The 22135-nt window shown below is 45.3% G+C and overlaps 1 protein-coding gene across 10 annotated transcripts in view; it reads right to left on the bottom strand.

Moving 5' to 3' along the window:
- The window catches only part of MYNN (myoneurin), a 504100-nt gene that overhangs the window by 101957 nt on the left and 380008 nt on the right, over positions 1-22135 (bottom strand). The gene's annotated exons all lie outside the window — the stretch shown is intronic.

The following is a 22135-nucleotide window of genomic DNA, read 5'->3' as shown; positions in this document are numbered from 1 at the left end:
GAAATGGCTGGGCTTTCTAGGCTATAAGTTCTGGGGGATTGCCTGAGTCCATCTTTGCAGTGGCCACCATTTTGGAATTCTTCCCACCCGCTGTTGAAACATCCAGCCCTGTCTGGTGAAGGCTTAGCTCCAGTGAGTACCCATTGTGTGCTTTAGTAACTGCGTAAACATCACTGTGCATCTGCCACACTTTGGTAAGTAAGGGAAGCTATGTTGGTTCATAGGACATATTGTATCCGCGCTGAGCGATTTCCCAGTTAGGAGGCAATGATTTGTAACATCTAAGCCATGTGCATGAGAATGTTCCTCTGAGAAGTGAAGGGGAGCGAAACAAACACTCAGTTTCTGGTTATTTGCTGCTTGAACATTAGTAAAGGCAGCAGTGTTAAATCGGCTTTATTTTCTTCACTAGTTGCATTTTAGGTGTAACACTTGAATTAATGGATGATTTTAATGATTCTCTCATGGTCAGAGGACCCTCAAAGGGCAAGCTGGTTGGTCAGGGCACTCAACAAAGCATAGAGCTGCATGCAACTGCCCCCATGCCAAGTGCCAGATGTGGGGATGTCAAGGGTCCCTCCCAATACTGGCCCCAAGCTCATATTCCACTGGCTCAGTAAACCATTTGGCCGCATGAGTCATGCCCCTTGCCCCCAAGTACCATGCATGGGACCCAATTACACTTGCAGGTACCACATTATAAAATATGGGAAGATGCAGCGGTTAGCAGTATTTATGCCAAACCTATGGGATTTTACTTATTGATTTTTGTCTCATTCAATATTCTTTTAGTCACATTTATCATTCAATATAAGGACTCAATTTCAAATGAACGCCACAGAACCCGGGTGAGGATCTGCTGATTTAATAATCTAGATCTCAATGATTCCTTGTAAAGAAGATGTATGAATGTTATAGGTTGGGATATATACTGTTGGGATGCACGTTCAATTCCAACCCCTCCCAAACAATTTAGACTGTGGAAAATATACTAATACATCAGAAACGGACATGAGCGGGAACAGGGGGATTCCGGTGGGTATAGATGAATGGTGCAGGGTGTGGTCATTGTAGGAACTTACAAAGGTTTATGGTAAACTAAGAACAGCTTTGTAGACTGCTAGGTAGATACACTGCATGCGCACACCACACATCCCACAAATCCCTGTTCAATGACGAGAAACATAGAAGTGACGCCATATACGAAGTAAGGACTGTGATTTCAAAAGATACAATTCGGGATACATGCCCACACAGTTATCCCCCTATGTTGAAACACGTCAGTTACGAATTGAACTTATTATTTTTGTCTATCTAACCCCAAGGGAATTGAATCTTTACTGTGGCAATGGATTTTTAACATCGTGTAATACATTCTTTGAATGTTTAATGTGCCAAACACCTGTGATGTAAATAAAATGACACATAATTAACTTGATTTCACAAATTTCACCTAGGACGAACCAAGTTGCTGTTTTGTAAAACAAAGTTTTGAAACATATACAGTAGTTCAACCCTATATTTTCTCATTCAAAACAAGTACTGGCTCATCCAGTTGTCTTTAGCCAATAGACAGTTCTCAAAATGTGTTTGGATGCAGTTTCGTCACCACCTGTGAGAACAAGAAGCTGCATGTCATTTGCACGAAAGTAAGATCAGAGCTTGAAGCGGAGTTTATGCTTCGCTAATGGTTTAAAGCACATATGGAACAAAATAGGAAAGAAAAACCCTTTGGGATTCACAAGTGAGTTATTGCACATTAGATGTGAAGGGAAATATGGAGGAAACACTTTTATTCCACATCTTGAGTTAAGTTGCTGTAGAAATGATTCAGGTGAAAGCTACATGAATAGATACACTCAATGTTTCATCCATACGTTAGAAAATTCAAATGTAACTGGAAACTTGTGCATTCACCCGACATCTGCACTCCACTTTCAAGATAGATAATACACACCACCTATTATAGAATATTGAACGAAAACTAGTAAATACAAAACGCCTTCCACTTATCGCATTACAGATAGCCAACATCCCAATTACCAATGCCCAGACCAATTCCCTCTAGCAACCAGTAATATATGTAGGGTTTCTGATTTTCGGTAACATCCAAAAAAATCCGGAGAATGGCCCCCGGGACAGTTTTTTTTCCTTTCACGGGGGACTAGGAAAAGCACAGAATTAATTAATTGTGCAGGGGCGGGATTCGATACGGGGTCGCTCCGCGTTTTCTTGCATCTAAGATCATCGCATTGTCCTTGAGCTATCGTGCCAGCTCTTCGGAGTTGAATTTTCTTTTGCAGTTGTCTGAAGCCTCTTTATTCCGTACAGGGCAAGAGAGGGAAGCCTGCAACCACGCTCTGTTAGGAGGGAGCCGGGAAGGTGGCAGTGGACGGCGTGTCAGCGTTACAACAAAGACAAAACCATGTCTTACCATTGCAGCAGACACCACTGGCAAAGAGAAGAAGTTCCCTGTTCCATGTGCGACGTGTAGGAAGCTCAGCAGGGAACGCAGCAAATGCCGGCAGCAGGGAGCTAGAAACCCAAAGTGCAAGCAAATTCCCAGCAGTGCGAAATTGCCAGCGCGAGCACAGAGGACAGTGCGCATGTTGGAGAGGATCTCAGGACTCACTTGTGCATCTAGCTCTGAAAGCACATGGCAGCAGGGAGCTGCAAAGGAAACACAAGGAAGTACCCAATAAGTTAAACAAGGGTCATAATCAAAGCAGGCTGACAACATCTGCATTCCCCGGGGAACTGCGTGGGCTTAAAGGGTACGCAAAAACAAGACGCATGCTGAATTAGGCACCCGTGATTTATGTTAAAAGTTTCCACCTATACATTAAGGCATTTTTCGTTAATCTTTAGAAATGTGTTGGCAGATGCTACCCAGCCTTTCTTCTGCACCTTGCCTCCAAATAACGTGCGCACTCCTGGCTTTATGTCAGATGTGGGCACACTGTGTTGGCAAAGTGTGTGTCTGTGTGTGTGTGAGGCGAAGGCTGCAGCAGTTAGGCGTAGAGAATGGCCCAGGGCCAAATCGTATTTCACTCACACCCTGCCAAATGAAACATAGGAGACTTGGGAAATATTAAACCAATTTCAGGATGACACTGAACAAAATTGTTTAGTTCCATGCCACCAAGAAATGCAAATTTCTTTGTCTGCGTCTTCCATTCCACTTCCACCAGGCGATAATTTCTGGGTGTGCAAGGATCAGGCATGCGGTTATTTAGAAGTTTGAGGTTAGAGGCACCCACAGAGTTGAATGTGGAAACATCTGCGTACCTCAAGATCAAGCACCCTCGTCCGAATGCAATTAAGATGCAGAGCGAATGCTATTCACTGCAGATAGGAGCAAATATAAGAATTTGGTGCAATGGCATGAAACAAATGACCAATTCAAATCAATCTTCTGACAACATTTCATACACTGGAGGGCATCAGAAATGCCCGATGCCTGCCTGGTAAAATCCATTAATTCAAAACATAGCAGCTATTTGAAGAACAGGGTTTGCTGTTGGCTAACTAATGCTGTGAATACAGTGGACGAAACGGCTACCTTGCGTTTGTGCGCATTATGGCTATTAGCGTGTAAAATAATTTAGTGACCCGCATTCAGGGAAAAAACATGCGTTTTTAACGTTACATGTTCATAATGAAATGTCTACTTTCTATAGGCATTCAGTGATTACTTATTTATATGAAGAAGCCGAAACAGGCTTTGAATAATGCACATAGGCAGGTTATCCTTTCAGAATAACGAACAGCTGCAAAAGGTAGGGTGATGGCGTGACCAGTTGAAGTTTGAGGCAGGATACAAGTTGTTGAAAGGAAGTAGGAAGGTTTTAACTTTGGAACAGCAGGTGGTGCTCAGTGTGCTGGCTTTATCATCCATTGTAAGGACAGCATTTTGTGGTATTACGTTTTTCTAATTTGCATGACATTCATTGCCACAAGCACCCAAACAGATGTTACTGCAACCTGCGGACCATCTTAATGCAAAAATACCTTTTCTTGATACCAACCATGCCCTGGGAGAAAACATTAAAGAAGTGTAGTGAGAGACAGGCCTGATGTTTCAGGGAGCTCTTCTATGGCACTATTTCTAGACAGACTATTCTCTGGAAGAATTACAATTCAGTGAACCTTTAATATTAATGAGCTATATGTATGTGTACGAACAGAGGGGCAGCCCCTCTGATCCTGGCAGCTCCCAAGCAAGTGCTTGCAGCTCATGCCCTCCTCGCTCAATTACTTTCAATTGCGCGCTCTCTCAATCCCTCCCTTATCTCTTACATCCTCCTCCCTCTCAAGCGTGCCACTCCCATCCTATCCCCAACATACCCTCCTCTTTCACTCTACACTACCGTCCCTCCGTCCCCATCTCCCTCCCTTGCTATCTGCCCCCCACATTTCCCTCTCTCTTCCAATCAGCCCTCCCTCTCCCAGTTAGCCCAATCTTTCTCAGTCTGCCCTCTCTCCCTCCACCACCCTACATCTCCATTACACGCACTACCAGTCTCATTCAACCCACCTGTCAGTCCCATCTTTCAGTATCACCCTCCCTCTGCCAATTCTCACACAACCAACCCTTGCTAAAAAAATAAACCTATCCCCACCCACTACACTTCTAGTAAACTAAACATACGTCACTTATAAAAATGATTCCAGATGTAGACCGGAGGGAGAATCCATATGTGTACTTAGAGCAATAATAATTTCATTTACATAACTGTAAACATTTCTGGATCCTCTCAGGCCACTAATGCATCGGTTTCTATTTCCGATTGAGAGTGAGCAATCCTGAAAAAGCCCCTTCCTTGTCAGCTGCAGCTAACAAAAGCAGATTGACTGTTGCCCAGGAGCTAGAATGCATGGTCTGCAGCAGTTAAGCTGTCTTGTCTGGGAAGGTTTGTGACGGAATTTATTTTTTTAATATGTCATCTTCACTTGCCAGTTCAAGAAACGCCTGCATTCGAGATATTGTTACAGTCAGTTTACATTCCAAAAAAAGTCCTTTTTCTTGTCATGCACCTTCACTCCAGTGGCTGCTGTCCGTTTACTATGTTCATGCCTCTTTTTTCTTCTCTGCATTCCAGAGCTTTGGTTGCGGAAAAGCTCTGTACAGAAAATTGAGGGCATCAACTGTGTAGCACCTCAAAGCGCGGAAACCGAGCAAATGAATCTTGCCTGCAGCTCCCACATGACTAGGTATAGTCTTCAGGGGTCCCCACCAAAGGGGGCTGCTCTCCAACTCTCTCAGCGCTGCAGTAAAAATGAATCCAATTGGCTCTGCATAACACTACCACTGCTTGCCAAAACTGCGATCTTCCAATAAACCCAATGCCATTGCCTGATCCAGTCTCCTGGGGTTAGCCGTGGTACCAAACAAAAACCCGACCTTGCTTCCAGCTCTCCAGCATTACATTATCAGATACCTTAGTGCTCCTTGCGCAGTATGTCAGACACCACTATCTGGCCATGTAGAACTCGACAGAGTTTTTGGGTTTGTCGGAGGCCAATCTGTAGGCTTTTCACCTTCAGAGCTTGGCACCAGAATATCTAAATGTTGCAGCTTCACAGGCACCAGACTGGAGTCAGGGAGGCACAAGCTGAAGCACTTTCGCTCTTCATCTTCAGATAATTTGTGATAGGAATTGATCGGGTTGAAGATCCTCGTATAGCCACCTAGGCTTTAAACGAAAAGCAAGAAGGTAACCAGATAAGAGTGGTTGCCATAGGACCTGCTTCCTGGAGTCTGTGGAGCAGATGTAGATGGCTAAAAGGGTCACTGACAGACCTAAAAAGTACTAGGACCATCAAATCATCGGCATCCACCACTTACTGAACATCTTCAAAGATAGGAAGCAGCCCGGATTCCTTAACCTATGCCAGGTGGAAGCCCACCTGCTGGGGTTCAAATACTCAGATTCTCTCAGTTGTGCGGAAATTGCTTGTTTTAGGACTTTAGCTTCCAGAGCAAGCTGGAAGGCAGGATAAAGGTTTGCAGTTCTATGGATTATTTCTTCAACAAAAGGGGTGAGGTGTTGACCTCTGCATGTTTCACAGCCATTCGAACTTCACCCAGGTTTAAGGAGGCATTCAGAATGTTGTGAGACTTGTAGGGGATGAGTTGTAACGCTCACCTGATTCCCGTAGAGGCGCCGGTCTTGACTGGGCGTATACCGTATCTGCAAAGGTGATGTGTAACACACGGCTGGCTCTTTGGGCTGGACCTCTGTGCACTGTATGTCTGACTTGAAGGGTAAGATGTCTGCAGATAGAAAATATGGGATTAAGGAACTGGGTTATTGAATGTCTCTCTCTTCTTCCCTTTCTCTTCTCCTGTAGAACCCCAAAGGTTAACGCTCTCACCTTAGGTAAGTGAACGCCGTGCTCTCCATCTGCCTCGGGGCAGGGTGCTGTAACCAGTTTCTTCACTGGATAAGGGGAGCAGGCCTCTTGACTTCAGAGGACTGCTGTCCGTCGTTTACTGCATGAACGGTAAGTTTCGAGTAATTCTAATGTCTTTAAAGTCTTTAGTAATGATGTTTCTTGTTTTGCAGGGTTCCGGCGATGGCGGATGACGGGCTGAAGTGAGTTGAAGATGGAGCCCGTGTGATGAATAGAAGCGCCTGGAAGCACGTAAGTAAGCGCTTGTTGCCTGCTTCACGATGCGCTCTAACTGTCTTTTTATTTTGCAGGTACAAGTTCGGAGCGGCTGCAGGGTGCCGGAATACCCACTGGGTTAGATGTGGAAAGGAGTAATGGCACGTGAGTATTAAAGTTCCCCAATGTCTTTAAACGCACCTTGTTTTGTCTTTCAGATGCGGGATGCAGCGCCGAAGGTCTCCAGAGCGTGCGAAGAGTTGGTAAGCTTTTGTCTTTCAGATGCCGGAATGCAGTGTGAAGACCTCCGGAGCGCACGAAGAGTAGGTAAGCCTTTGTCTTTCAGATGCCGGAATGCAGCGCGAGGCGTTGGTGACAGCCGATGGACCAGGTAAGTGAAGAGCTGTCACTGAAGACCGTAATGCTAACCTGTTCTTTATTGTCTTTATAGGTGTTGCTGAAGACTGGATTCAGGATGGTAAGCCTTTTTCCTTAGGCCCAGGATCAGATGCAGAAGACACGATGAGCGTTCTGCTGCAGAGGATGCAGAATAACGCAAAGCAAGATTCATCCATCGGGTGTGGTTTAAATAGCCTCCTGTAGTGCTTAGGTGTCTCCTTCCACAGCCACGCCTAGGTAAGAAAAGAGTTCCTGCTTTCCAGAAGAGTCCCAGTGTTCTGAATCTAGGGAGTGGCTCCTGCCCCACCCAACAGGAAAAGTAGTTCCAAACAGAAGAGGATCAGAGGCTCAACTGGCAGGCAAGTAAGCAGCATGGTCTGCTGCAGGTAAGTCCACCCAAGCATTATGAGCCCGGCGCTTCCAGTGCTGGGACTGGGCATATTTATGAGCCTGGTGCCACTGGCGCCAGGACTGGGTCCAAAAGGTCCCAATTGGGACTGGTTGGCACTCGGAACCTGGGTTATGGATCTGCTTCCAAGGGAGTTGGGAAAACCCTGACCTTTTGGAAGCAGAGATCATGACAGTACCCCCCCTCAAGGCCCCTCCCAAACCGGGCTTCTCCGGGGGTTTTGGCTTGTCAGGAAATGTTCGGTGAAATCTTTTGATTAGGCGAGGAGCGTGGACATATTCAGCAGGTTCCCAGGATCTCTCTTGGGGGCCGTAGCCTTTCCAGTCAATTAGGTAAAATAGTTTAGATTTGGAGATCTTGGAGTCCAGAATGCTTTTGACTTCAAACTCGAGTTCTCCATCAACTAGGATAGGTTTTGGAGATTTAGTTAGTCGGGTTTGAGGTTGCACGGGTTTTAATAGAGAGACGTGGAAGACCGGATGTATCTTCATGTGCGGGGGCAAGTCCAACTTGACCGCTACTGGGTTTACTATGGTAGTGATGGAATAGGGACCAAGGTATCTTGGGTTGAATGTGCGTGGCCCTTTTAGAGGTAGATATTTGGTGGATAACCAGACTTGATCCCCTTCTTGATATTGAGGGGCTTCCTTCCGATGTTGATCTGCTCCTTTCTTGTATTGTTCTTTAGCCCTTTGAAGGTGAGAAACAGCTTCCTTAAAGGCTTGGGTGATTGTAGAATGCAGGTAGTCTACTGCTGGTGTTTCAAGATCTTGGAGGGGATCCAACTCCGAGGTTCGAGGGTGACTGCCGTACAAAAGAAAAAACAGGGTTTTCCCAGTTCCCGAATGGACAGAGTTATTGTAGGCATATTCGGCTATCCAAAGGATGTCTTTCCAAGTTTTTTCAGTTTGTTGCAGCATGCAGCGTAAATACTGTTCCAGAGTTTGATTGGTCCTCTCGGTTTGTCCGTCGGTCTGAGGGTGGTGACTGGTCGATAGTCTCACATCAATTTGAGCCGACCGACAGCAACTTCGCCAAAAATGAGAAATAAATTGACTACCTCGATCCGAAATTAGAACCGAAGGAAAACCGTGCAGTCGGACGATGTTTTCGAGAAATTCTCGGGCCAGAGTTGCTGCTGTTGGCAAGCCTTTGAGCGGAATGAAATGCGCCATCTTGGAGAATAAGTCCACGATTACTAGAATCGTATTGTATCCGGAGCATGGAGGTAGATCGGTGATGAAGTCCATAGAAAGCGTATGCCAAGGGCGAGGTGGGATGTCAATAGGGCGTAAGAGGCCTGCTGGTCTTTCCTTTTGACTCTTGTTTTGGGCGCATACTCCACAGGACATTATAAAGTTTCTGATATCTTTTTTCCAAGACGGCCACCAGAAGTAGCGCTTGATCTTTTCTGAGGTCTTGGCCATACCGGGATGTCCTTCCATTAAAGAATCGTGATAACAAGAGATTACTTTTTTCTGTAAATCTGTGCTGGGTAGGTATAATCGTTCTTGGAAATACAATAAGTTGTCCTTTACTGCAAAGTCCTTTCCCTGCAGATGCCAATTCTGTATGTCTGCTGGAGTTACAAGTTGCCTGGCCTTATCCTTAACTTCCTCTATGGATTCTGTGGCGATTACACCCAGAATTCTTTGTTCGGGAATGATTGGTACAGGTTTAGGGTTGATCAAGTGTTCTTCCACTCCCATCCGAGAAAGGGCATCAGCTTTACCGTTCTTTGTACCAGGTCGATAGGTAATTATGAAGTCAAACTCGGCAAAGAATAATGCCCAACGGAGTTGTCTAGAGGATTGGGCTTTTGCGGTTTTCAAATATTGCAGGTTTCGGTGATCCGTAATCACAGTAACGGTGTGTCGGGCCCCCAGCAGATAATGCCGCCAAGCCTTAAAGGCAGACTTGATAGCCAGAAGTTCCTTGTCAGTAATCGTGTAATTGATTTCAGGAGGCGAGAATTTGCGGGACCAAAATGCCACGGGATGCAACTGATTGGTTACCGGGTCCTTTTGTGATAGAACTGCCCCCATGGCAAGGCTTGAAGCATCAGTTTCCACGATGTAGGGGAGTTCGGGGCGAGGGTGTTTTAAGATTGGTGCAGAGATAAATTTAGTCTTCAAATCCTGGAAAGCTTGTTCCGCCTCGGTAGACCATTCAAAACGTTTGTTTTTCTTTAACAAGGCAGTGATGGGCTGGACTATTCGAGAAAATTCGGGGATAAACCTGCGGTAAAGGTTAGCGAAGCCTAACATGCTTTGCACACCTTTTACGGAGGATGGTGATGGCCATTTGAGAACTGCATCGACCTTCTTTGAATCCATACGCACTCCGCCAGGTGATAATATGAATCCCAAGAATTCAACTTCAGTCACGTTGAAAACACATTTTTCCAATTTAGCAAAAAGTTTGTGTTGACGCAATCTTTCGAGGACCATTTTCACGTGTTTCCGATGTTCAGATTCCGATGAAGAATAAACGAGGATGTCGTCAATGTAAACAACAACACACACATCTATGAGCTCTCTGAGGACATCGTTCATAAAATATTGAAAGGCGGCCGGGGCATTGCAAAGTCCGAAGGGCATGACCTGATATTCAAATAGCCCATACTTGGTGCGGAAGGCCGTCTTCCATTCATCTCCCTCTTTTACTCGTACCAAGTGGTAAGCTCCTCTAAGATCCAGCTTTGTATATATGCATGCTTTTCTGACTTGGTCCAGGAGTTCAGGGATCAAAGGTAACGGATATCTATTCTTAACGGTGATCTGGTTCAGGGAGCGATAATCTATACAAGTTCTAAGGTCTCCTTCCTTTTTTGGAACGAAGAACAAAGCTGAAGAAGCAGGGGACTTGGAAGGACGAATAAACCCATTTGCCAGGTATTGATCCAGGTATTGTCGAAGGTGAAGGTTCTCAGGCTCGGTGAGGGCATAAATTCTACTACAAGGAGGAGTAGATCCAGGTATCAGGTCTATCTGGCAGTCATAAGACCTATGAGGAGGTAGAGAGTTAGCCTGATCCTTCCGGAAAACATCTTGGTATTCTAGGTATTCGGGAGGTAACTGGGGAGTCTCTGAAGAAATTGCTGCCAGTGCAACACCAGGTGGAGGGTGACAAGTAGAGACACATTCTGGAAACTGGACCGTTCTTGCTCGCCAATCGATCAGAGGATTGTGTTTCTCTAACCAAGGTATTCCTAGAATAATCTGAAACTGAGGGGCCTTGATCACATCGAACACGATCTTCTCATGGTGCCCATCTTGACTTACTAGCGTCACCTCTTGAGTGGTATGCGTTACTGGCCCGGAGGCTATCTCCGTACCATCCACCGTAGTAATGACGTCCTTTACAGCCTTGGGACAAAGAGTTAGATTCATCCTCAAAACCATTTCATGATCCACATAATTGCCGATGGCACCGCTGTCGACGTAAGCTTCAATTGCATGTAATCGATCCGGATTATCAGGGCTAATGAGGACCATAGGTATCACGAAATGCGAGGTCACGGAACTGGTTTTCACGCTCGGCAAGAGGACCTCTATTCTTGTCGGGCGAGGTCGTTTCCCTGCTCAGAGTTTGTAACTTTGGTAACTGCAGCTCCTACTGCCTTCTTGGCAGGTTTCACCGGACAGTCTCGAAGAAAGTGCCCCGAGTTTCCGCAATAGAGGCATAATTGCAACTGTTTTCTCCTTTCCCGCTCCTTTTGTGTTAGAGGACCTTTCAGACCCCCTATTTGCATGGGTTCCCCGGAGTCTACTCCTTTGGAAGGAGTTGGCGGTTTGGAAAATACTCGAGCATCAAACTTGGAACGATCGGCCTTCCTGTTCTGCAGTCTGTGATCTATTTGAACGACTAAGTCTATATAGTCCGAACAATCTTGTGGGGGATTCACTACTTGGGCTAACACATCTTTGAGCTCTCCACGTAGACCTCTATAAAACAGCGTAATCCTTTTGTCCTCAGGCCATTGAGTTTCCACTATCAGTCTGTTGAAAGACGCAATATAAGCCAAAAGGTCTTGATTACCTTGTCGCAACGAAAGAAGCTCATTGTCCAAGGCCTGCCCCTGTGAATGTCTTGCGAACAGTTTTTCCATACTGAGCTGAAAAGCTTGAAAATCATGGAGGACCGGATCATCTTGATTTACTAGAGGGATCGACCAGTCTGCCGCATTGCCACTAAGGTACGAAAGCACGAAAGCTACTTTAGCTTGATCAGTTGGAAAGGCTGCTGGCCGGCATAAGAAATGCAACCGGCACTGATTGATAAATACTGCAAACCTCTTTGGGTCACCAGAAAATCGTTCGGGCGGAGCCAGAGGTACATTCCCAGGTAGGTTGATCTGCACTGGATTCATAGAGGATGTAGAAGGAAGATTTCCCCCAGATGCGGGTAACGGGGTCTGTCCGGCTTGTGACTGTAGCAATTGTCTAGCGAGATCATCTGTTCGCTCCTTGGAAATAATCAGTTCCCTTCTTAGAGCGTTCGTTTCCTGACGGGCTGCATGCACTTCTGCCCTTAGTTCCCCAAGTAACTGGGCTAGCTGGTCGGTATCCGAGGTTTCCATAGCGCCTGGACGGGAGTTTTGTGGTAGGCTTTGCGTTCTGTAACGCTCACCTGATTCCCGTAGAGGCGCCGGTCTTGACTGGGCGTATACCGTATCTGCAAAGGTGATGTGTAACACACGGCTGGCTCTTTGGGCTGGACCTCTGTGCACTGTATGTCTGACTTCAAGGGTAAGATGTCTGCAGATAGAAAATATGGGATTAAGGAACTGGGTTATTGAATGTCTCTCTCTTCTTCCCTTTCTCTTCTCCTGTAGAACCCCAAAGGTTAACGCTCTCACCTTAGGTAAGTGAACGCTGTGCTCTCCATCTGCCTCGGGGCAGGGTGCTGTAACCAGTTTCTTCACTGATAAGGGGAGCAGGCCTCTTGACTTCAGAGGACTGCTGTCCGTCGTTTACTGCATGAACGGTAAGTTTCGAGTAATCCTAATGTCTTTAAAGTCTTTAGTAATGATGTTTCTTGTTTTGCAGGGTTCCGGCGATGGCGGATGACGGGCTGAAGTGAGTTGAAGATGGAGCCCGTGTGATGAATAGAAGCGCCTGGAAGCACGTAAGTAAGCGCTTGTTGCCTGCTTCACGATGCGCTCTAACTGTCTTTTTATTTTGCAGGTACAAGTTCGGAGCGGCTGCAGGGTGCCGGAATACCCACTGGGTTAGATGTGGAAAGGAGTAATGGCACGTGAGTATTAAAGTTCCCCAATGTCTTTAAACGCACCTTGTTTTGTCTTTCAGATGCGGGATGCAGCGCCGAAGGTCTCCAGAGCGTGCGAAGAGTTGGTAAGCTTTTGTCTTTCAGATGCCGGAATGCAGTGTGAAGACCTCCGGAGCGCACGAAGAGTAGGTAAGCCTTTGTCTTTCAGATGCCGGAATGCAGCGCGAGGCGTTGGTGACAGCCGATGGACCAGGTAAGTGAAGAGCTGTCACTGAAGACCGTAATGCTAACCTGTTCTTTATTGTCTTTATAGGTGTTGCTGAAGACTGGATTCAGGATGGTAAGCCTTTTTCCTTAGGCCCAGGATCAGATGCAGAAGACACGATGAGCGTTCTGCTGCAGAGGATGCAGAATAACGCAAAGCAAGATTCATCCATCGGGTGTGGTTTAAATAGCCTCCTGAAGTGCTTAGGTGTCTCCTTCCACAGCCACGCCTAGGTAAGAAAAGAGTTCCTGCTTTCCAGAAGAGTTCCAGTGTTCTGAATCTAGGGAGTGGCTCCTGCCCCACCCAACAGGAAAAGTAGTTCCAAACAGAAGAGGATCAGAGGCTCAACTGGCAGGCAAGTAAGCAGCATGGTCTGCTGCAGGTAAGTCCACCCAAGCATTATGAGCCCGGCGCTTCCAGCGCTGGGACTGGGCATATTTATGAGCCTGGTGCCACTGGCGCCAGCACTGGGTCCAAAAGGTCCCAATTGGGACTGGTTGGCACTCGGAACCTGGGTTATGGATCTGCTTCCAAGGGAGTTGGGAAAACCCTGACCTTTTGGAAGCAGAGATCATGACATGAGTGAAGTGAAGCTCCTCAAAACATTTGGGTGGATGGAGGTAAAGAGGGGTGCTGCTCTTAGCACAGTCACATGCATGTGAAAAACTTTCTTTAGAGAGGGAGGGGAGAAACGGGACAGGCTGGGTCCTCCAATGGTTGTAGAGAGTAAAGTGAAATCCAACTGAGATTGTGTGGAGCTGGCTATTTGTGACAATAAACAGGCCTAGATAGCAGACATGTTTTAGTCAGAATTTACTTTAAGATATCCATTTTTAATCTCAGGAGCACAATTCAACTCCCCAATGCCATTGTGAAATTGTGCTTCAATTGGTAAAGTGCAAAAATACAACTCTTTAATTTCCTGCATATTGAATCCATAAAAATGAAATGTATAGATGTATCCAATCTAAAAACCAAAGAATTATTTTATAAACAAAATTATATAAGCCTTACGTCAAACACACATAAGTAATACGTGGCTATAGAGAATTGCAACACACCAGCTTCCGGAATTACAAGCCAATATCAATTAGTCACAACCAACACGTCCAACTCAAACAAGCACAATACAGAACGAAATGAAAGTGATGATAACCACAACATCACATACAAGTTCAAATAGATTAGGGATCAATTCATGGAATGGGAATCCTTTAGAGACAAATATTGAATCTCCAAGTGAAAATGAGACACTAATAAATTTGGAAATTGAGAAAATAATTGCCTGAGAAAGATGTATATGTGCAGGCACATAACGTACAAGGATAACAAATAAGACAATAATCTATCAGGTTTAAAATAGATCTACAGGTCAATAGTGTTGCTATAGTACAGAGACTTCTTGTCAATGTAGGAAAATAATGAGCAGAGAACAAGTTACCGGGGAAGTCTTGGTAGGGTTTGTGCCCTTTGTATCTTTGGCTTTTCAAAAATTCTACAGGTTAGTTCAATTGGCCAGTGGGTAGATATTGTAGAAGGTTTAAGAATGATTTCTTCTATGTGGGGAAGTAGGGTGGTACTTAATAACAAGTAGTTAATTATGGTGTATACTTTATAAGAGTGGGTGCAGTCCCTATCTTGTGGGAAAATCATCCATGCATCTCCCACCACAAGGAAGCCAAGCTATTCAAGGTATTGAGAATCTTGTAAAGTGAAGTCACATGGTAACCGAAACGTGTGCACTCTTTTTGACTGATCAGCAGATTTTCCTTTATCTCAGTTTCTATGCATTCCGTTCTCTAGACCACACAACAAAGGAGAAAATGCTATGCCTCCTCCCAATGTTTTTCTACCGCTCCTGCCTGGCCAGGCAGTATACAACACACCCGATTTCCCATGGGTAAATTGTGAATGTGAGACCGTCAGCAACCATTTCAATAAAACAGTACAAAGTATCATGAATCACTGTGACAAGCTCAGTGCAGTGTCTTGTTACCTTATCCCTGTCTGTACAGTGAATGATTGTGAGGTCATGGCATGTGTTGGGACACCCGTGGCATTTTAGTACTAATGGAAGGTCCATTCCCAGGGTGGGATCACCTATGTATACTTTCATGTTCCTTAAAGATTTAACATAAAAAGAGACTTACCTGAGAACTTACTTGCAGCCTCACTGATCTTTCTTTACAGCACTTCGCTTGAAAACCTACATGATGCCGCTTACAAATCTGAGCAGGTTCCCGACACCCAAACCTCATCTCAACTCCTCTACTGCTACTAGATCTTCACAGGGGTACACATTCAGTTTGTCAATCTGGAGATGTCATGTTTGTGTCACTCCCATTCTCTGTTGTTCGCCTGTATCCAGCTGCATTACAGAGCTGAAATCTGTGTTGGGCCTGGGGCTCCTCCACTCAGATGATACACAACCTCCAACCTTCCTGCAAGGAGTTGATATGTACCTATTTGTCAATATATCCAAAGGATACGCCACAGTAGAGGTCCAGAATATTGGTCTATAATGTATCTGTTCCCAGCCTTTTAATTATAGTACACGTGGATTAATCTTAAAAAATCTGGACCTTGCTTTCTTTGCACTCTATTTGGGCTTTATCTCGGGCAGTGGCCAGAATATTCTATTTGGTCGAGCAGGAATAAAGACGTACCAGTACATCTCCAGGGTTTTCTTTAATCTAGGTACGTTTAGGCCCATAAGGTGCACACAGACTAATTCCACTTTGGGCTCATTATCAGGGAGGAGAGAGACGAACAAATCTTGGATTAAAGCATAGAAGTCAGAACCTTCTGTTCCGTCCTTTGAAAAATGCTGTCTCTGCTTACTCTTGCAGTATCTATTTGAAATCTTCACATTTGTCCATCAATTGGGTGATTTGAGATCTAAAACGGGTCTGCTTCCTTGTAGTTCTGGGGACTTAATTTATACTAGTGAAGTGGTAGAACCAGATAGCAAATTAATAAAAACATACACTGAAGAATATTTTCTGGAAAACAAGGTATGACCTTCAATCCAAGATACTAAGCATTTTGGACGAAGGGAAGGCGGGCTTACTGATTCTCTTGGACCTCTCGGCAGCTTTCGATTTATTAGATCATCGGAAGCACCAAGCAGCCCTGGACACATCAGGAAACTGCTCCCAGGACGCCATCGACTGGGTAGCTTCTTTCCTCGAAGAGAGATGTTCTAAGATCATCTGGGGCGACCACACTTCTTCATCTAGGTCGGTAGACTGTGGCGTGCCTCAAGGCGCTAGCTTCTCGCCATTACTCTTCAATCTTTATCTACGCTGCCTATGCACCCTACTGACAAACATGGGTGTATTCTTTACAAATTTTGCAGATGATACTCAACTAATCATGGAGTTGAGCGGCAATCACACCACGGACAACAACAAGTTACTGGTCATATACAATTCCATCGAAACATGGATGAAAATAAATTTGATGTGCCTCAATGGCAGTAAGACCGAGCTAATGACATTCGGCTCCTCTTGCGCCAGAAATAAACTAGATGCCGCCTATTCCTCCTTTATAATCAAAGAATCAGTAATCAAAGTCTCAGATAAAGTTAAGACACTTGGCGTCTATTTGCAATCCTCGCTGGGAGCGGAGGCCCAAGTTGCGTATCTCGAACGCAACTGCCAATACCACCAAAGACTCTTGAGACGAATTAGGCCACTGATGAGTCAACAGAATAGTGCAACCATTGCCAGAGCCACCATCCTTTCATGTCTCGATTACAGGAACTCATTGATGATAGGAGCTAGTGGCAAATGCATCAACAATGTCAAATTATTCAAAACAATGCCATAAGGGCCACCACAGGTCAGGTAAACCCAAGAGAGAGCACATTACAAGCGACAGGAAAGAACTACATTGGCTAGCTATAGAGGATCGCATCATATTCAAATCATTGATGCTAGTCCATCACTGCCCATTTGGTGTTGCCCTCTCATAACTAAAGAAGCAATTCATCCTGTATGAGCCAAGTCGCACCCTTAGATCTAGGGACCAAGGACTCCTATACGTCAACATGTCCAAAAGAGTCAATGGATTGGGAAGGGCATTCACTTCCAAAGCAATCGCCAGATGGAACGAGCTGCCTGGCCAGCGGAGGGTACAATCGAACTACCTAAATGTCAGATAGTAAATTAAAACCTTACTTTTTAAATAAAGGCCCACCGAGCACTTAGGCCCTAACACTCTCTGTTAATGCACCGACACCCTAAAGTCTCCAGTTTATGTTGTCCCGTCACATTGTTGTCCTTGTCTATATGTAATGCGTCCTGATGACTGCGATGCTATATGAATATATAAAATGGCCGCTAGAATCATGCATTCCAGTCCTGATTAAGAGACGTGATTAGAGGTTTGTTAGGCAGCTGCATTTTCCTAGAAGAACATGAAAAAGCACCACCATATGCTTGGACCATGTCAGGAGCAGTGTGGACATTGCAAAGGTGGTTTTAATATGGGGAACTGTGACCTAAAATATGGGCATATGTGTGGGCTCATATTCAAAATCTAGTGCATCCCTAGAGTTTTATCTTGGGTCACATTGTTATGAGGATTTCCATGTGTCTTGCAGGTAGGGCAAAGTAAGACTGATTGATCGATCAATCTATACCTAGGTTGCAGGGTTCCTCCCTAGATGGTGGACTTGCCCAAACATGGCGCAGAAGTACAAGCAACACTCTGAGGAGGGGGCTGAGTGGTAAAAAGGCACAGTATAACACAAGGTAGCATACAATTCGAGTATGTCCACAGATTATATCAGTACAAATATTTTTCTTTTAAAAAAAAACATTTTGCAGAGAGAAAATGCAGCATGTAAAAGGTTAGTAACTTGGTAGGAAACAGATTTTAGGGCGGTCACTCCGGCATAAGTCATTGAAATGTTTACAGGTTCCGTTCTTATACCACAAAATAGCGTTTAGGGTTAGGACTATCCAATAGCAGAAAAACACAATGTTATTCAATGGTGTAAATCCAAAAAGAAAACTCTTCAGCTACAAAATAGGTGAGCTGTAAAAACATTCTATAGTCTCCACAAATCCAACTTAAGAAAACAAAATCAGTTCAATGAAAACTAATGCTCAAATACAACAGGAAATCCGTACAGCCACGTAGGAATGGGAGATGTCCATGTTTCCAGTGTCAGCACAACTCACGATTCAAGAAAGCAAGTGCAGGGTCTGAAAGTGAAGATCTGTGCAGGGTGGGTGATCCAAGGTTACTGGACAACATTGGGAAAAACACAGAAACTGGACATTGATGCTGCAGTACGGTGCTCTAAACTCAATACGGATGCAGTTTAGCTAGACCAGTGATGCAAATGGTGGCTCCAGCGGTCCAAAGAAGGTAAGCCCCAGTGTCCTCAGAGGTGATGTCTTTAAAACTGTTTTAAGTTGCAGGTCCTACATACTGACAGTCATTCATGGTAGTCGGGGATCCAACAATGAGACGAGTGGTACAAGTAGGCCTTTCAAGGAGCAAGGAGTTCTGGAGGCGAGTAACACAGCTGGCTCTACCAGGGAAGGGAGCACTGACTTGGTTCCCTCTCGTCACTGAAACGTGGAGAGCAAAGGAGTACTTGGCCATTTAGAACAGACATCACAGCAGAGCCGACATCTTCCTCACATAAGTTCCTCTTAGAGAAGCTTCAGGACAACTTCCAGCCATTGACAAAAGTATGGTGCAGAAAATTCGATCTAATGCACTCTTGTGACCTGAATGCACATTCAGCATCCAATCAGATTTGTTACCCAAATTCAAGTTTGGGAAGCCACCCGTTCGGGAATGGTTACAATACTGAAACCTTCCAGGGCAAACATGCAGGATGTGGATTCAGCAGTAAATCTCATACACCCTATTCATACTGCTGGTCAGCTCTAGTCATGGAAGCTTTGGGCCCCAACACTAAAGTCTCAGGAAGCTCATGACCATATATGGTTGCATCAAACAACCCCCCTTTGTCTTACTGTCTCTAGAATAGGCATCAAATGCAAATGAGTTTTGCACAAAAAATGTTGGACAATTATATTGCTATAGTACTCTACAGTCAGCGATAACAGGCATTGGAACAATCACATTCTCACCATCTCTACAGCTTAAGACAACATTGACACATACAAATTTCAACGCATGTAACAAACATGTTTGTGAGTGCTGAGAAACAACTATTCGATCAGTAGTACTATACATCTGGTGCACTGTCCCAGAATTGTTGGCTTCTTCTGCGTAACTAGGGATGCACAACCCCACCATGTTTCAGTCCACAGTATATCAGTATATCAATGGACATTTGCACTTGCAAGGCCATGTTTGCCTGCTCTGTAACTAAGTAATTTGTATGATACCAGCACTTACTGTAACCATATCCTTAAGTTAAAGCGCCTAGATACCTACGGGCTTTGTGCGCTATATAAAAACCAAAATAAAATACATTCTTCAGGGGAATACCATAGTTGCTAGGTATGACAAAGGAGGTTTGCTTAAGGTATACCCACATTAACAGAAAGTTTTTAGGAGGGATGATCTAACATGACAGGGTCAGAGATCTGCCCCACTCAGGAGGGGGTAAGGACCCTTTCAGCCTGGGGTGGGAGGCCTACCAGGGTGTAAGCCAGAGCAAATTCTAATCCACAGGTGGGATGTGGGAGGGCCCCAGTCCCCATCTCGTTCCAAATTAACTGCAGGTCCGAGAAGAGTACCACAATAGATCATCCCATGCCTGCACAGCACCATTATAGCCAGTGTCTTTCTTTTTGTCTCATAGGATCTCTTAATGCCAGCAGCCTTGACGGATCTGGGTTGTTTGACCGTGGCAGAATGTTTCGCTGCAGAATTTTTGCAGCAAATACAATTTACCGCGGCCATATCCCCCATACCACCTCCAATACACCCCCCATTCCCTCCCCACTTACCTTTTCCACGCCTGCTGCCTCTCCTGACCCCGGAACGTCAGTTCTGTGCCTCCAACGTGGGTCTGATCTGATCGGATGCCACAGGGTCCCCTTTTCTTTCTTTTTTATTTTTCTTTCTTTTTTGTAACTGTCCCCTGCCTCCAATCTTCAGGAAGCGGGGGGCACCCCTGCAACCTCCCAAACATGGCGAGCGGTGGATACCCCGCTCCCCATGTTCAGTATTTATTACCCAATTTGCTTGCATCAAATTGATTGAATGGTACTGGCCAAATTCGGTCAGATGTAACATTGGATCAATAATATTAGTTCAAATTGGGTAATACCGCCATGAAAATGTGGCAGCCAGAAGACCACAAGAGAGAAACACAGCTTAGTGAGGCAGAGAGTATCTCACAGCAGCCTGAAAGGAGCAAGCTGCTACACGATCTACCCCAGGTTCAAAATCATTGTGGCTCAGAGCGTAGAGTGCATCAGCCAAATCCACCCGCTCATGTAGAGCAAGCCGCACCAGCACCACACAGGCTTGAGTCAGGGAGCAGAACGCCCAATGGGGCTCGCTCACTCAGGACCATTGCACGCACCTATGTGGGGCCGCAGAGTGGCACCTCACCAAGACAACATTCTCCATCAGATGCAAAGTCCTCACACGAACCAGGGCACTGACTGTTATGGAACACCATTGCCAGAAACAGCCGAAACAACTTAAGAAAAAGGGGCAGGGATTCAGACCCCTGTTGAATGTTTCTCTCATTGTAACACTCCCCAGTCCCCTGGGGAAAGGAAAGACAGTGTTGGGGTGAGGAAACCCAGATGAGATGGAGGACCAATAGGAGCGGAAGGGGGCTGAAAAAATGGAGGACAGGAAGCAGGAAGGTGTGGGTTGTTCGGCTCAGGCCAAGAGATGAGCAGGGGGACGAAGAGACCAGGTGGAGGAAGGACAGAGCAGAGGGGCATGGACAAGAATTGCTGAAGGAGTGTGTAAGGTGAGGTATTGGATGGTGGGAGAGAGTGGTTCTTGGGTTTGAGAGTGTGTTAAAGGTGAATGTGGGTGATTGATAAGAGGAAGAGTAGGGACTGAAAACGAAGGTGACTGTGAAAGTGAAAGGAGTGTGACTGTAGGAGAAGGTGTGTGTGAGGAAAATGGTGAGAGGTGAGAAGAGGGGCATGAGTAGTCGTAGTGTGGAGAGGGGAGTAATAGTGAGGAGAGGGGAAGGGGGAGTAGTAGCAGTGTGAATAGGAGAGAGTAGCGGTTACATGTCTTTACATCAAATTGTTTTCACCTAAAGGATTTTTAATTGATTTTTTTTTACCCAATGTAGAAACCAAAACTGATTCACTGAAAACCTGTATACCCAATTTATTTATTTATTTTAATTGGGTGGGTCCCCCCCAAACCCCTGTTTTCCACCCTTAAAAACACCCCAAACATTCCCAGTTTTTTTTATTGGGGGTCCTCCCCCAAAACCTCATTTTCTGCCCATAAAAACATCCCTAACATTCCCAAATAAATGTAACCCTTTAACCCACCCAAACATACATACATGTATTTTTCACCTAAAAAAACTCAGTGAAAGATATACCGAGAGTAGCTGTAATGTGGAGAGGGTGTAGTAGTAGTTTGGAGGGAGATAAAGCAGTAGGGAGTAAGATCAGAGGGTGGACGTAGACAGTGGAGAGAGTAACATCGAAGGGAAGCATGAGGAAGTGCCAGGGAGAGCAAGAGAGGCAGTGGGGGAACAGCGGGGAGTGGAGAGCGACAGTTAGATCCAGGGAGAGGAACATTAAATCGAAAGATCAGATCAGATCAATTGGGGCAGAAGTGTCGGAGAGGTCCAAACTCCTAACTTACATCACACTGGGGAAATAAGAGCAGGGACACCCAGAATGTTCCCTGGGGAGTCTTGGATAGATATGCTGTTTGCCTTTAGGGAATCACACTTAACTAAACAGTAGGGGTTACCAATCTATTGGGACAATCTTGAGGTAAGCCTGCGTTAGGGAGGGAACGCCAGTCTCTAGACGATACATAGTGGCATGGCCCTTAGAGAGCCGATTGAGTACCAAAGCAATAAAAACCCTTGCACGCTCTTAGAGGGCTGGTGTGTTCTTGCGGCCATCTGTGATCATATTTAAAGTCCCATCTACATCACTAGGAAGTCAAGGATCATCATTCATCATCCCTACGTATCATGTATCTTATCCCCCAAGGAAATATGATGTTGCCCTAAAGATAGTCCAGCCATCAAATGAGGAGTAGAAATGATGGGCTGTAAG

The sequence above is a fragment of the Ambystoma mexicanum genome, chromosome 10 (genome assembly GCF_040938575.1).
Source record: "Ambystoma mexicanum isolate Mex_15411 chromosome 10, UKY_AmexF1_1, whole genome shotgun sequence".
Taxonomy (NCBI): domain Eukaryota; kingdom Metazoa; phylum Chordata; class Amphibia; order Caudata; family Ambystomatidae; genus Ambystoma; species Ambystoma mexicanum.
The sequence above is the reverse complement of the archived record's forward strand: the minus strand, read 5'-3'. Positions and strand labels throughout refer to the sequence as shown.